Here is a 15,419-nt window from a genome sequence, read left to right as displayed (position 1 = left end):
GTATTTTAAATGCTGCTTTTCCAGGGAGCCTCACTGTGCTGGGAACAAGTGACTGGAGTGAAGGGTTCTACCTGCATCAGGCCCCAGGTGCTGCAGGGCTCCCCAGTCTACACACAAGGGTGCATCGCTGGAGTCAGATGAGGAGAGAAACCAGTGTTGGCCATGGCCAAGGGCCTGCGTTTGACCTCAGCAGCCCTGGAGGTGACCCTGCCTTCCTCTCTCCTGTGTGGCCTTGGTTAGACTTGTAACCTCACCATGCCTCAGTTTTGTCACCTGTAAAGTGGAGTCTGGGGCAACGTCCACAGTTGATTTTTGCCCCCGGTTGGGTCATTATTGTACAGCCTCAAGAGTAAAGATATTCATTTAATCACAATGATTTCATCAACCCCTCAGTGTTAATTTTTGTTATTGCTCTGAATGCTTGTCGTGCACTCAGTAATTCTGAGATTTGCTTGCTCCATAAAGGGTTTCCTGTTACCTGTCTTTTTTCCCTTTGGAAAAGCCTGCATATCTCTTGTTAATTGTCCAATGTTATTGTGCATATATTGCCACCAAGTGTTGCAACAGAAATGTGTTGGTGATTACCTTGCAGAAACCTTATTCTATGTACAGGAAGAAGGAGAACGTTCCAGGGTGAAACTCAAAATGGAAGAAGGGGAATTTGGTTGGTGACATCACATATAGGAACTCTTCATCATATAGAAACATGAGAGGTGCCTTGGAGCTGTCAGAGACAGATCCTGAGCCATTGACACAGCATTGGGAGTCAGGGGACATGAACTAGTGAGAGCTACTCTCCACCGAGGACCCACTAGAGGGTAAGAAAGAGCCAGTCTGAAATGTTAACACAGGCCCATGAGAAAACGTAATTTGTATCACAAAAATTTACATATTCAATACATGAATTGGATTTCATTTTGCTTTCATGATATTTAAATTGTATTGATTTTGCTTGGTAAAAACTTCAGAGATTTTCAAAAGAGAAACAGTGGTGGGTTCCAGAGAAAGGAAAGCTTTGCCTCTGTAGGAATGGTAGTTTGGACAAGAACATAACATGCCTGGGATTGAACCCAGGGAGGCTCAACCAAACCTTTTTTTTTTTTTTTTTTGAGATAAGAGTCTCATACATTTGCTGAGGACCTCACTAAGTGACTGATGCTGGCTTTGAACTTGCAATCCTTCTGCCTCAGTCTCCAGAGTAACTGGGATTACATGCATGTGCCACTGCATCAAACAAGAAAAGAATAGTATTAACGGCAAATTTAAACTTGGTAACATTTTCTTCTGAGCAGTGGTTGGAGAAAGACCCTGACATCACTTTAATGGACGTTAAGATCACAAGACATATCTGGGGTCTTTCTATTATGAACACATTGCAGTCTGAATGCATTGGTCAGCTCTCCCCAATTACAGTTCTACCCCAGCACCAGTCCTCAGGGGACATCTCGACAGGACATTCCCTGTCCTCTTGAAGCACTCATGCTCTGCCCCACCGAGTCATGCGTCTAAGTAACTTATTTGCAGCATCCCTGGAAAACCTTAGGGAGACAATTCAGCCCTCAGAGGAGGACTCAAGGGGGGAGCCCTCCTCTGCCAGCGGTCCACCTCCCTCCTGCCTGGCTCCTCCTGCCCCCACACCATGGTCTACACTGTGGAGTCAGATCCAGAATCCACCTGTTCTCAGTGTCAACACTCCCTGTGCTCTCCATTCCTTTCCCACCCGGTGACAACCCGTACAGCCCCTCCTCTGGCTGTGTCCTGCCCAGGCTGTCCATTCTGTGGAAGCTCTCCACTAACTGTCCAGCCACTCCTCCCAGTGCATTTGGCACTGTTAGGGTTAGATATGAGGTGTCCCGGAAGCTCATGTGAGACATGGAGAATGTTCAAGGTGCAGTGATTACCAGACGAGAGGTGTAGCCTAATCGATGGAATAAATCAGGTTGCAGATGAACTGGGTGGTCAGCAGGCAGTTAGGTTGTGGTTAGAGATAACAGATGACTGGGGTCAGGCTTTGGGGTTTGTATTTTGTCTGTGGTGAGCGGAGTCTCTGCTTCCTGGAGGCCATGCCCTGAGCGGCTTTCCTTCCCAAGTCCTTCCCCCAGGATGCCCTGCCTCACCTCGGGCCAGGGCTGTGGAGTCAATTTACCGTGGACCGAACCCTGAACCTGGGAGCCGGAGCAAACTCCTGCACCTCTAAGGAGTTCTTGTCAGGTCTTCTGGCCACAGCCACCAGGAGCTGAGCCAAGTGGGCACTGCCCGTCTGCCTCTCCTGCGACAGGACTCAAATGGACTCTGGGGGCCAGGCCTCCAACTGCTCCTCGGCACCTCTCCTGGGGGCTTCCCAGCGCTCCGTCAGGCCACACGACTCCCAGGAGCCTGCCAACAGAGACGCACAGTGACGGCCCGGCCCCAGACCCAGGGTGTGTCCCGAAGGCTTCGACGTTGGGTTTTGTTGTTATTGTTTTGGCAGAAATTACTGAAATCCTTTAAGTTACCTCAAGAAAAGTTAGTTCTTCCTCAATTTCCATAGTCTTTAGCCTGGTGTATGGATGTAGCATGGAAGAGCCACATGGACGAAGTTTTGATCCTTTTAAAGTTTTCCCTCCAGGAAAAAAAAAAAAAGTGAAAGAAATTGAAAGGAAGGGAGGGAGGGAGGGAGGGAGGGAGAGTTTCAATCAACATTCTCTGAGAGTCTCAGCTGCCCCTGACTGGCTCACCCAGCCCCAGGCCCTGGTTTGTCCACTGTAAGGATTCTGCTTCTGCAGACAAATATTTCCACCAGGGTCTTCTCAGGCCACCCACTTTTACCTCCTGCTGATTAACTAGGTCTCCTCTGAGGGACTTATTGATTCCTCTTTGCTCAAACTCTGCGCCTGTTAAACTCTAACTTGCAAAATTAACTTTAACCTAGACCTTCTATTCCTGTTAGACACAGATTAATAATTGATAATGTTATTATAAACCAACTACTAACCTTTGCTTGGGATTATTTTATTACTCTTCACATAGGTGAGTCTGGGGATGTGGCTCAGAGGCAGAGCACTTACTTGTCTGACATGTTCCAGGCCCTTGTGCCATCCCCAGCACTGCAAATCATCATAATAAATAAAGGTGCAGTGTGTGTGTGTGGATTAGTTGAGTGAAGCCACGTTGGCACAGAGTTCAGGGCTCAGACTCGTCGTGCACCATGCATGCCTTAACACCCTCACGAGAGGCATCAGGAAGGGTTTCACATTGAACCTGGAGTGTGGTTGTGCTCCCTGCCCCCGCTCACTGGGCACAGCCTCTCCTATTTCCCATCTTGCCCTGGGTGGTGGGACCTGCAGCCCACTGTCCCACACCAGGCCTGCTTCCACTGGGGAAAGTCACCTCTGAAAACCTGAGTGTCACAGAACATGAAGGATGCTCTCCTTCATGTCCCTCCCTCTCCCGGTGTCTCTAGACATTTACATGGGCACAGAGAGGTCCACCCACCACTTGCTCCAGCACTGGTGGGAAACCTTTCTCCTGTGAGGAGTCGACGACTGGTGACCAGGTGCCCATGGACAAGGTGGGAGGGTCTCTGCTCAATGAGAGCTTGCTGCTCAGAGCCAGCTGCCACCCTGGGGTGGGGACGTGTGGTGACTGCTGAGCACAGGGAAGTGGGGGCCTGTCCCATGAACCCAGAGATAAAGCACTTTCCTCCAGGAGAACGTGAGATTGGTTTCCAGGTTCCTGGGAGTCGCTAAAGGGTCCTGAGAGGGACACAGAGGACTAGAGAGAGCCCCACCTTGCAGGAGCAGGGAGTTGGCAGGCCCCGGGGACAGGCCGGCCCACATCCCCTCCCCGCGTCCCCCACTCCTCCTGCCTCCAGGAGAACATCTCCATGTCTGCTGTCTGCGTCTTGCCACCCTGACTTCCCCCGTGGGAGGAGGAGTTGGCTGCTGATGCGTGGGGAGGAGGGCAGGTGTGCTGGCCCTTCCTCACGTCCTCTAGCGGGGCAGGTGCCTGGGGATGCACTTGGATGTGTAAGAAGGGAGGTGGGCAATGACCTGTCCTGGTGCCGATGAGGGGCAAGCTGTGCTCCCTCTGCCCCAGATGTGGGGTGCAACATGCAGAGGCGTGTCCACCTGCAGGTACAGCTGGACACCTGGGTACCAGCTTTATCAAAAATCATGGTGCCATTTCGTTTCCAGTCTTGATGATGGGTTTTCTCAGTTGGTTTAGGACCCAGAGGAGGAAAAAGGGCGCTGCTTCCTGGGTAGAGAACAAGTGAGGGCCTCTCCAGGGATTGCTATCAAGAGGCGGCTCTCAGTAGGTCCTGGCTTCAGGTGTGTGTCCAGTGAATGGGTTACCAAAGACACGGACTAGTCAAGTCACATGAGAACATGAGCTCAGGCCAACAGCAGGCTTCTCTGTGTCACTGCTCCTCCGTCACAGGTCATATGCAGAATTTCCATGGCTTACATCTCAGACCCCCGAATTCAAAAAATTCAGAAGAGAAAGGGCAAAAATTCACTATGAGCAAGGGACAGTACAAAAGAGAGCACACGATTACGCCCAAAGAACTGCAGGTAGCATGAATATTTTATGTGGTGCACCATAAAATAATAATTTTAAAATGATTCAAATAGTATTTAAAATTGAATTCCAAATTTTAGGTGGAAAAAAAAAATCTCTGAATTCAAGATACCAAAATGACTAAATGGAGAGACAGAGTCGCAAGGAAATTGAGATCCAAGAGAAAAGAAATTGGGAAAGAGGCTGGTTACTAGAGGGTGCTGAGATGTGAAGGTCTCTCACTTCCTTAGTCAGGGTGGAAATGTAGCTGCCAAAGCAACCTCATGAGTGGTGGGCCCTTGGGAAGGAGGCCTCCTCCTTCCAGGTGGGGTCAGTGCCTGAGGACCTGGCCAGGCTGAGCTGCCGTAAAGAGGGTTTTTGGGGTGGCTTCCCTCCCTTTACCGCTCTGTATTTGCTTGGAATGATGCACAGACAGCATTGGCCAGACTCCAGGCCCTGGACTGGACATCCCAGCGTCCACAACCAGGAAATACGCTTCTGATCATGATTAACCACCAGCTGTGGCCGTAATGGTCCCACAAAGCAGCAAGAAAGTGGGGTGGCCCGCCTCTCCCCACATAACGGTGCCCCAAATTGTCAGAAGAGGAAGGTGATCACACGGGGGCAGAAAGCTGGCCAAGGGGGCCACAGCTGGTCTCCCGTGGGCCCTTCTGTAGATTATGCTTTCCCAAGATGTGGCCAGCCCCGAGAGGGGCTGCAGAGCCCTCTGGTGACCTCGTGAGGATGGGGGTCCTCCTGGGCCTCCTTCAGCAGGGTCTTCTGCAGCTGCCCTTGGGTCCTTGGCTTATCACATCAGCAGGCCCACAGAAGGGCCAGCGAGGGCCCTGGGGTGGTTTAAAGAAGCATGCAGTGCCTTAAACCTGTGGGAAGGGAAGCCCTGTCCCCTCCTCTGCGAGGTCCCAGCGTCCCATGGAGCCTCACCTGCGGGAGCGCCAGTCTCCCTCCGCCTAGTGTTGGTTCCAAATCTCCATGTGCCCAGAAGTATAGGACAGTCTCACCTAAATTTAGATAAATTTTTCTAAGTGCTGGTGAATTAACATAATTGGTCACACCTAAACCCACAAATGCTGGCAGCCAGAGCCCCCCTGCCCCTTCCTAGATGAGAGTGCTTCCTTGTGCTTGGGCACAGACACCAAGTCTAGTGGCACATCTTCCAGGAAGGAGCCTAAACCTCTTCCCCAACTTGAAGTAGTGTGGCCCTCTGTGTCACGCAGCTCTGCCCTGTCCTCTGCCCACTGTCTGGTCCTTTTACTGTCCTCCATGACAGGTTTCAGGGGAAGTGCTATGATGTGTGTCCTCCCAACACCGCAAGTGCTGCACACAGTAGGGCTGGGGAAGTGCTTGCCAGGTTGCAAGTCTGCACCTTTGGAGGAGAGAGAACGACCCTGGGAGGAAAGAATAATCTGGCTTCACAGCAGTTGAGCTTTGAGCAAAGGAGACTTGAGAACTCAAATTGTCTCTTTCTGAATCTAATAAATGCTTGCGACATCATTGTCTTCCCTCTGTCCGTCTTCACAGGACTGAAAGTCACTGCTAGCCATTAAAATGCGGTTTCTTGATCTCAGACCACCACCACTGGCACATGTGCAGCTTTAATTGAACCCTTCTTGTTTTCCTCCAGCACTGGTAACTTCCTCAGGCCGGGAGGGGCTTCTCGCCAATGGCTCCATTTGAACTCCTGGAACAGTGAGGGCGAGGTCACACAGGGATCTCCCCAATCTAGGCAGCTTTGACACCTGGCCAGACGCACGCTGGGTTAATCCAATTATATGGAAATGGTCGTTTTTAAAGAAAACAAAACTCCTGCTGAGTGTTGGCAGAAAACAGAGTGGAGTAGATGTGGGTTCCTCTTAGTGTTGGTCTTCAAGTAATTGAGCTCAGGCAGACTTGTGTTTGGAGGTGAACGGTTCAGCAGGCACAAGCGGTGTTTGCCCAGGTCTCTGCTGTCACTGGGGAGGGGCGCCCTCTGAGGGCACTCCACCCAGCTCTCCAGAGTGGTAGTTCAGCTGCTGTCTGTCCTTAATCCGTTTTCTTCTGTTTTGACTCTCCTCCAAATGTTCAGTGCTCTAATCCAGAGCCCAAGTCCTGACACCCTTATTTGGTTGATTACACCAAGGAATCACCACATGTGCCAGCCATGTGCATCAGGGCGGGAGGGAATTTATCATCATCAAGTAAATTAACTCCTGGAAGTTTGCAATGAAGGATCCTAATAATATAAGGCTGCACGTCAAATTAAAGCTCCCTGGAGGTGTTTGACAGGCAAACAGCAGCTTCCCGTCACCGTGACGGAACACCTGAGGTGGTCAAGGTAAGAGGAGGGAAGGTTGATTTCGGCTCGTGGTTTCTTAAGTCCTGTTTCGTAAGTCCATGTGGCAGCATGATCCATTATGGCAGAGGTGCCTGGCAGAGGGGTCTGCTCAACTTGTGGTGGCCAGGAAGAGACAGGGAGGGACCAAAGTCCCCATATTCCCCTCAAGGACTTGCTCTCCAAAGACCTGGACACACTCCAGGCTGCCCAGGGCTCTCCATCATCCTGGGGCCCATTTCAGAGGAGATATTCTTACTGACTTTTATACATTGAATCACAGCTGGAATTTTACAATACACATTTTATTATAAAATAGTTTAAAATTTGCAGGAAAAAAATGCCAGAAGAGTACAGGTATTTCCCACGGGACCACGTCTACACTTCTTTATGATCAGCACCCTCCCTGAGTAGGGTGCACGTGCCTCGGGTAGAGGCGCTGTGACTCATAAAATCTGAAGTTGACACAGAGGTTTCCAGTGTCTCCCAGTGTGTCTCCCGCTCCAGGATCCCACGGGGAGGCGGCGCTGCCTTTCTGCAGTATGTCTCTCGGCTCCCCTTTCCTGGGGGTTCTCAGGCCTTTCTTGCTTCTGACGGCCTTGACAGTTTGAGGCGTGGTCAAGTCAGTCTGGATCTCCCTTTGATTGGCCTGACGTCCTGCTCAGGGCTGGCCAGGGTGTGGGCTTTATGAAGAATGTGCAGGTGACGTGCCGTTCCCATGACACGCTGTCCCCGTGTCAGAGTGGACCTGGCTCACTCGGCCGAGGTGGTCATTTTCCCCACTGCCACCTGGCTTTCCCCCTCTTGCTCTTCTTTGGAAGAAAGGTTTTGCGCACAGCCTGCCCTTACAGGGAGCTAGCTCCATTTCCTTGAGGGTGGATCCTCCACACAAATTATTTGACTGTTTTACACAAGAATTTGTGTACTTCTCCCATTACAGTGTTACACAATCCATCGTTTACGTCAATGTGGGGTCATAGATATGCTCTTTATACTTGGGGATATAACCCAATGCCACATTACTTGTGTGTTACTTGAGGACACTCAGTTCTATCACTCAGCTCAATCTTCCTTCCGACACACCCCCATATTGTGTGTGTGTGTGTGTGTGTGTGTGTGTGTCCACACAGGTGAGTATGCATTGTGCTCTTTGTGTCTTCTCCCACTAAGATGCTCAAGGTTCATCTTGAATATTTCCTACCCTGGTCCTAAAATGATCTGTCATTTCTCCAAGGGACCTTGGCCCCTTTGATTGGAGAAAAGTATTAGATCACAAGTGGGTGGTAGTTATGGTTGTTGTTGAGCCAGTGCTTCTGGGTCCTCCCAGATTTGGGAACAAAGAATAGTTGTGTATATACTAACTCATGCATGTGGGCGGGTCTAGGAATACTGGGACCATAATCACCTGCGCATGTATTAGGCTGAGCGTAAATTCACACAATGCCTCAACTCTTAGTCCATTCCCATATCTGCAGCCTCCAGCAGGGAGAAACCTGGGTCACAACGTGCCTTCACCACTAACGGATCATTTCCATCACACATCTATAGTTGAATCAACATTAACTGTACCCATGGGGAAACTGAGTGCATTGCTCATGTGCAGGCTTTGGTTTCTTGGTCTTATGATACCTGCTCATCTACAAAGATACTTGGGACAATACTTTTCTTCCCTCCCACCTCCGTGAAGTGCAATATAGTCGAGTATTCTGTCACAGTCTTACTTTCATGGGGATGTCCTTCCCCTCACTCATGGGATCATAGATACGCTTGAATGAATCTTTACTGTTTGTTCTATAAAGTGGCAAATGCAGAGTGACCTTCTTTCACTAACCTATATGAATTTTAAAATAATCCGTGTCTTCACAAGACTTGATGGCTTATTTTTTATTGCTGAATGATATTGTATTATTTGTATATTCCTCATTTCATTAATTATTAATCTATCAAAGGACAGAGGTGTCATTGCTCCCAGGTTCATTGAACATTTAAAAAGCTCCTGCTGTGTAGATATTCACATGTAGGCACGTATGAGTTTAAATTGAGTAAATGCCTAGGAGTAGAATGGCTTGTTTGGATTTGGCTTCACAGGAAGCTGCCAAACTGTCTTCCAAAGTAGAGATAAAATTCGGCATTCCCGCTAGGGATAAAAGGGCATCTGTCCCTCCACATCATCACCAGTAGCTGGTGTAGCCAGCATTTGGGGACTTGCATTAATCTAATAGGTATGTAATGTTGTCCTTAAAGAATGTGCGAATCTCTAGTAACACACTGAGTTAAGAATCCTCCCACATGCTTATTTTCCATTTTCCATGTATGCACCTTTTCTGATGAGGTTTCTATTCCTACATGGTGCTTATTTCAATTTTTTTAAACATTGAACTTCATGTGTTCTCTGTGTATTTTGGATACAAGTTCTTTATCAGACATGTGTCTCCAGATATGTGTCTTACAAATACTTCCACCCAGTTCATTCATGAAAGTGACTTTTATAGAGTAGAAGTGTTTTTTTTTTAATTTGAGTGCATTTTTCTTTCATAGATGTTGCTTTTGATTTGTATCTAAAAATTTATCATTAAGTTCCTAAGTCATATGGATGTTCTCAATTATTTTCTTCTAGAAAAGTTATATTTTTACATTTTTATGGGTACTTTTATAATTCACTTTGAGTTGTTTTTTTTTTATGAAATGTATAAATTCTGTCTAGGTTCATTGTTTTTTATAATAGTGTTCAGGTGTTCCAACACAATTGTAGAAAAGAGCTGATCTTTCTCTATTGATTGGTTTTTGAGCCTGTATCAAAACTCAGCTAAAGAGCTGGGGTAGCTCAGTGGTAGGTGCTTGTGCAGTGTGCCTGGGCCCTGGGTGGCACCCCCACGGTCTCACCCACGCAGTTCAGTGTCTCTCTGAGTCGCACTGATCCGTCTCTCCTTTCACCAGGACAAAGCTGTCTTAGAGCTGCTCCCGTAGAGAAGCTGTAGGAGCAGACAGTGCGCGGGACCTGACTCTTGTTTCTTCAGTGTTGTTTTGGCTCCTTCAAGTTTACTGCTTTGCTGCATAATGAACTTCAGCATGAGTCTGTCCATGTTTACAGAGTAGCTTACTGGGATTTTACTGGGATTGCTTTGAATTGAATCTACATCTCAATCAAGTTGGGCAGAACTGGTATCTTAACAATCCTGAATCTTCCTTTGCAGTAATAGAGAATAACTCTCCATTTATCTAAAAATTCTTCACTTTATTTCATCTGTGGTTTGTTGTTTCTCCCAAAAATATTTTATAGTTTTACACCTACCTACCTCTTTATTTATTAGTGTTGTCATAAAAGTTATTGCTTTTTAATTTAAAATTCCACTTGTTCACTGTTGGGTTACAGGAAAACAATCGGCTTCTGTGCATTGGCTTTGCAAACTTTCTCTGCTTACCAATTAGTTCCAGGGACTTTTTTTTTTTGGTAGACTTTTGGAATTTTATACATAGACAATCATACCACCTGCAAATAAAAACAGTATTTTCCCCTTTCACATCTGTGTGTATGTGTGTGTGCTAGCTATATCTCAATGCCTAAAGATGCACTAGCTGCAACTTCAACACACCAAAATGTTGACATGTAGACCCCCTCCCACACACACAGGTATTTAAAGGCTTGGTCCCCACCTAACTGCTGTGGAGAGATGCTGCAGCCTATGGGAGGGGAAGCCTGGCGAAGACGTTTCTCAGGTCCTTAGGCCCTTGATACTCTCTCTCTCTATCTCTCTCTCTCTCTCTCTCTCTCACACACACACACACACACACACACACACACACACACACTACTCCCTGGCATGAGAGACCACTGATTGCTCTGATCTGAACTTCCACCATACTCACACAAGAACCCAAACTAGTAGAAACACTCTTGCACTTGAACTCCCAGAACCACAAGCCAAAATAAACCTCTCTCTACTTTACAGGTAGCCTGTGTCAGGCACCTCACTGCAGTGGCAGAAAGCTGACTCATCAGAGCGCGTGCATCTTTGCCTGGAGTCTAGCCTGAGCGTGTGCTGGCGGTCCACTCTACGTGTGGTAAACTGTGGTGCTGGCTGCGCAGGTTCTGCAGACGTCCTTTATCAGGGGACATTGTTCTCCTCTGAGGGTGACCAAAGTTTTACCTCGAATGGATGTTGGATTTTACCAAGAACCTTTTCTAAACCAACAGATATGATCATGTGATCTCGTGTGGTGTAGACGACTGACTTGGGGGGTTCCATTCATTGATTTTTGAAAGTTAAATCAGGATGGCCTACCTAGGTAAATCCCACTTGTTCACGATGTATCATCTTTATTAAATATTCCTAGATACTGTTTGCTGATATTTGGGGTGGTATAGTTAGGTTCATAAGAGAGTTGCTCTGTGATCTTCCTTTAAGTAATGGCTTTATTTGGTTTTATAACTAGGATGAGACGTGTGTCAGAGAATGAGTTGGAAAGTGTTTCTGTTTGTGTTTATGGAAGACACCTTGGAGAAGTGTTATTTCTTCTTTTAATGTTTGGTAGAATTCACTACAAAATTATTTGAATGTTGTGCTTTCTCTTTTTTAAAGATTATTAATCATTGATTGAATGGTTATTTTAAAAATTTTAAACACTTTTGGTACTGGGGATTAAACCCAGGGGCACTCTATCACTGAGCACACCCCATCCCTCTTTATTTTTTAAGGTAAGGCCTCCCACATTTCAGAGACTGGCTTCAATCTTGCCATCCTCCTGCCTCAGCCTCTGAGTTGCTGGGATTATGGGCATGTGCCACCACACCCCACTTAATAGAAGACCTTTAATTCATATTAACTGATGTCTGTTTGGACTCATTTCTAATGATATGGAGCAAGATGGTTATTTACACTCTAAAACTCTTTGTGAGAGTTTGGAGGTTTCTTTCAGTGAATTGCTCTTTTCCTTGACGTTTTGCAAAGGGTGGACACACAGTTGATCTTAGTATTGTTTTATTAATCTATTTAATTTGTATTAATGTTATAACAGGGTCAATAGTGATGACCCACTTATAGATCTGGTATTGGTAATGTGTTCTTCTGGTTTTTCCCCCTTTGGTTACACTTACTGTGTTATGAATTTCGTTGATCTTTTAAAGGAATTCTTAGGTTCTGTTGATTTTCTTCTTCTCAGTTCCACTGATTTCCATTTTGACTTCTATGATCTCTGCTCTATTCACACTTCCCACCTCCTCCCTTCCAGTGCCCCAGGGAAACCGAGGCCATTCCTTTCCTCCCTTCTCTCCCGGGTACACAGAGCTATCACTTCTATGCACTGCTTTTTCTTGTCTCCATTTTCTTATTTAGCTACAAGTATATTTTAAGTTTCTTATAAGACTTCTTTTTGACTCATAAATCATTTAGATGTGTGTTGCTTAATTTGCAAATGATGGGGACCATGAGGCCACTGCCCTGCTGGTCATTTCTGGTTCCATTGTGACCTAAGAACGCACTTTGAATGACACGCAGTGTTTTAGATCCGTCAACCTGTGCTCTTGGCATAGGGTGTGGTTTATTAGGGTGGACGGTCCAGCTGAGCAGGAGACATTTCATTGTGCTATCGTTAGGTAAATCTATAAGTCACATTAGATGGAGCAGGCTAGTAGTCTGTTCCGGTCACGTGTTTTCCGTGTGGATTTTATTGACCTGAGCTCTCATTTTCTGACAGAGAGGTGTTAGTCTTCCTGTAAGAAGGTGCTTCGTCTGCTTTCCTTCCAGTTCTGAGTTTTTGCTCCCCCCATTGCTGTGTCCTGCTGGCAGGTGACACCGACTTGGAACTTCTAAGCCCTCTTAATGAACTTCCCAATTTATAATCATGTAGTACATCTCTTTGTTCTTCTCAAATTCCCTTGCTCTGAATTTCTCTTTATTTGAAGTTAATTTAGCCACTTAAACTTTCTTTTGATTAGTGTTAACCTAATATATCTTTCTCCATTCTTTTTCTGTTAATTTCTTTTTTATGTCTAAAGATCATTTCTTGTAGATAAACAATAGGGGTTTTATTCACTTTTTGTATTTATTATGACAATCTGTCTTTTAATTCACCTATTCAGACCATTCACATTTAAAGTTGTAATGATGACATCAGATTGTTTTTTACCATATTTGTAATTATTTTCATCTGTTGCATTTTTTCTTAGTATCTTTCCCCACCTCTTCTTCTGCTTTCTCTGGTTTTAATTGAGTATTTCCATACAGCCAGTTTGTCTCTTCTCTTACCCTAACAATTATAATCAGTTTTTAAAATCTTTTTAGTGATTGGGGCTGGGGACAGGGCCTGGTATTGGAGCCCTGCCTGCAGGGTGAGGCCCTGGGTTCAGTCTCTAGTACTGGAAGGAAGGAAGGAGGGAGGGAAGGAAGGAAGAAAGGGAGGAAGGTAGGGAGGAAGGAAGGAGGGAAGGGAGGGAGGAAGGAAGGAAGGAGGGAGGGAAGGAAGGAAGAAAGGGAGGAAGGTAGGGAGGAAGGAAGGAAGGAAGAAAGGGAGGGAGGGAGGGAGGGAGGAAGGAAGGAGGGAAGGGAGGGAGGAAGGAAGGAAGGAGGGAGGGAAGGAAGGGAGGGAGGGAGGGAGGGAGGGAGGGAAGGAAGGAAGGAGGGAAGGATGGAAGGAAGGAGGGAGGAAGGGTAAAAGGAAGGAAGAAAGAAAAGAGAAAGAAGGAAAGAAGGAAGAGAGGGATGAAGGGAGGGATGGAGGAAGGAGAGAAAAGAGAAGAAACAAAGAAAGGAGGGAGGGAGGGAGGAAGAAAGAAAGAGAAAGGAAGGAGGGAGGGAGGGAGAGACAGAAAAGAAAGAAGAAGAGAGAGAGAGAAGGAGAGATAGAGGAAGGAAGGAAAAGAGGGAGAGAAGAAAGAAAGAGGAAGGACAGAGGAAGAAAGAAAATGAAAGAAAGAAGGAAAGAAGGAAGAAAGAGGGTGGGTAGGAAGGAAGGAAGGAAAAGAGAGAAGAAGAAGAAAGAAAGATGGGATAAAGAAGTAAAAGAAGGAAGAGCGGGAGGGAGGAAGAGAGCGAGAGCGCGCTGCCCTGTGGCTGACCTGGAGTCCAGGTGCCCTCTCAGGTGCCCTCTCAGGCGGTCTGACTCTATCTCGGAGGAACCCAGCTCTAGCCCAGGGAGGCAGGTCCCTCACTTAAGCTTCTGGATTTGTCCCTGCTGGTCCTTGCTCATGTCAGTGGGTGACTGAGCCGGTGTGAAGCAGTTGGCTCACCTTCCTGTCCTCCTCTGGTGGTCTGCTGTTTGTTGGTTTGGTTTGGTTGCTGAGGTTGGTTCCAGTTCCTGACCTCTGTCTTCCCCCTCTCTGTGTGGAGCTCCTTTAACATTCCACGACTGTAGGTGTCCTCCTAACCCATCCCTTGACTGTAGGTGTGCTCCTAACCCATCCCTTCCGTTGGTGGTTGGATTAACTTTGTCTTTCTGCTGCTTCTGAAGGCTATCCCTTGAGTGCAGATTTGGGGTTTGGGGTTTCTGGGTTGCAGCACTAGATGTGTTACCCCACTGTGTTCTTGCTTCCAGAGTTTGCAATGGGAAATTTCTGTAACTCTGATTTGTGATTCTCTATATCTTAGGGTTTTGTTTTACTTTCACTCTGCAGATTTCAGTATTTTCTCTTTGTCTCAATTTTCTGCAGTTCTCATCGAATAGTCTTAGGCATTAAAACTCAGGTGTGTGCTCATTTATTATTCTTAGTGTTTTCTGAGATTTCTGAATACAGGATTTTGTATCTGTCACTGATTATAGAAGGTTCTTGGCCTTTTGACTTCTAACTTGGTGTTAGGGTCTGTAAACAAGTCAGGATGGCGCCTGGCATTTTGCCAGAAGGAGTGGTTTGTGGAGTAACGCCAGCGAGCCATTAAGTGTGGAGATTCCTTATTGGTTGACTGCTGTATCTAGTTTATGTTAATTAAGATAAGCTGTGTGGAATGTATATATACCCCTCCTGTCCTACAATAAATGGCTCCCACTCCTGCTGTATCAATCTACACAAGTTGCTCATCCACAGTGCTCTCTGTGGCTAGATCTCACTCTTTTGCTTGTTCTTATTTAAAAAGCCATCATGTAATTGATGAGAAGCAGTGGAATGAGAAAATACATTGTCATAAAAGAAGCTGGCATTGCCAACAGTAAGCGTGAATCAACATTAATTAGACACCGGGAAGCTTTCATGTAAGCATTTGCATCTTACTGCAATAGTGTGTTTCCGTGACATTTTATACTGTCATTGGTAAGTTTTGGATATTCTGCATTTTTTCCTAGGTATAAGGTCTGTACAAAGAGTCCCCACTAACATCTAGCATAATGCCTGATTGTTAGAAATGAATTACTGATGTGGACAGTGGTGTGTGTTGGGGGTAGGGAAGGAGTCCTGTAGACACTTTCCTTAAAAATGAGGCTGAAAAGTTAAGGTGAACTCAGGACCATGACTAGCTCATGCAGGTCCTCAGCGGATGACAAGAGGCACACAGATTAGAGTGGCTGTGGGTGGGCTTGTGTGCCCTTAATCCCCACTTTGCTGTGAGCACCTAAACATAGGGGC

Source organism: Urocitellus parryii, chromosome 1 (genome assembly GCF_045843805.1).
Source record: "Urocitellus parryii isolate mUroPar1 chromosome 1, mUroPar1.hap1, whole genome shotgun sequence".
Lineage (NCBI taxonomy): Eukaryota > Metazoa > Chordata > Mammalia > Rodentia > Sciuridae > Urocitellus > Urocitellus parryii.
The sequence above is the reverse complement of the archived record's forward strand: the minus strand, read 5'-3'. Positions refer to the sequence as shown.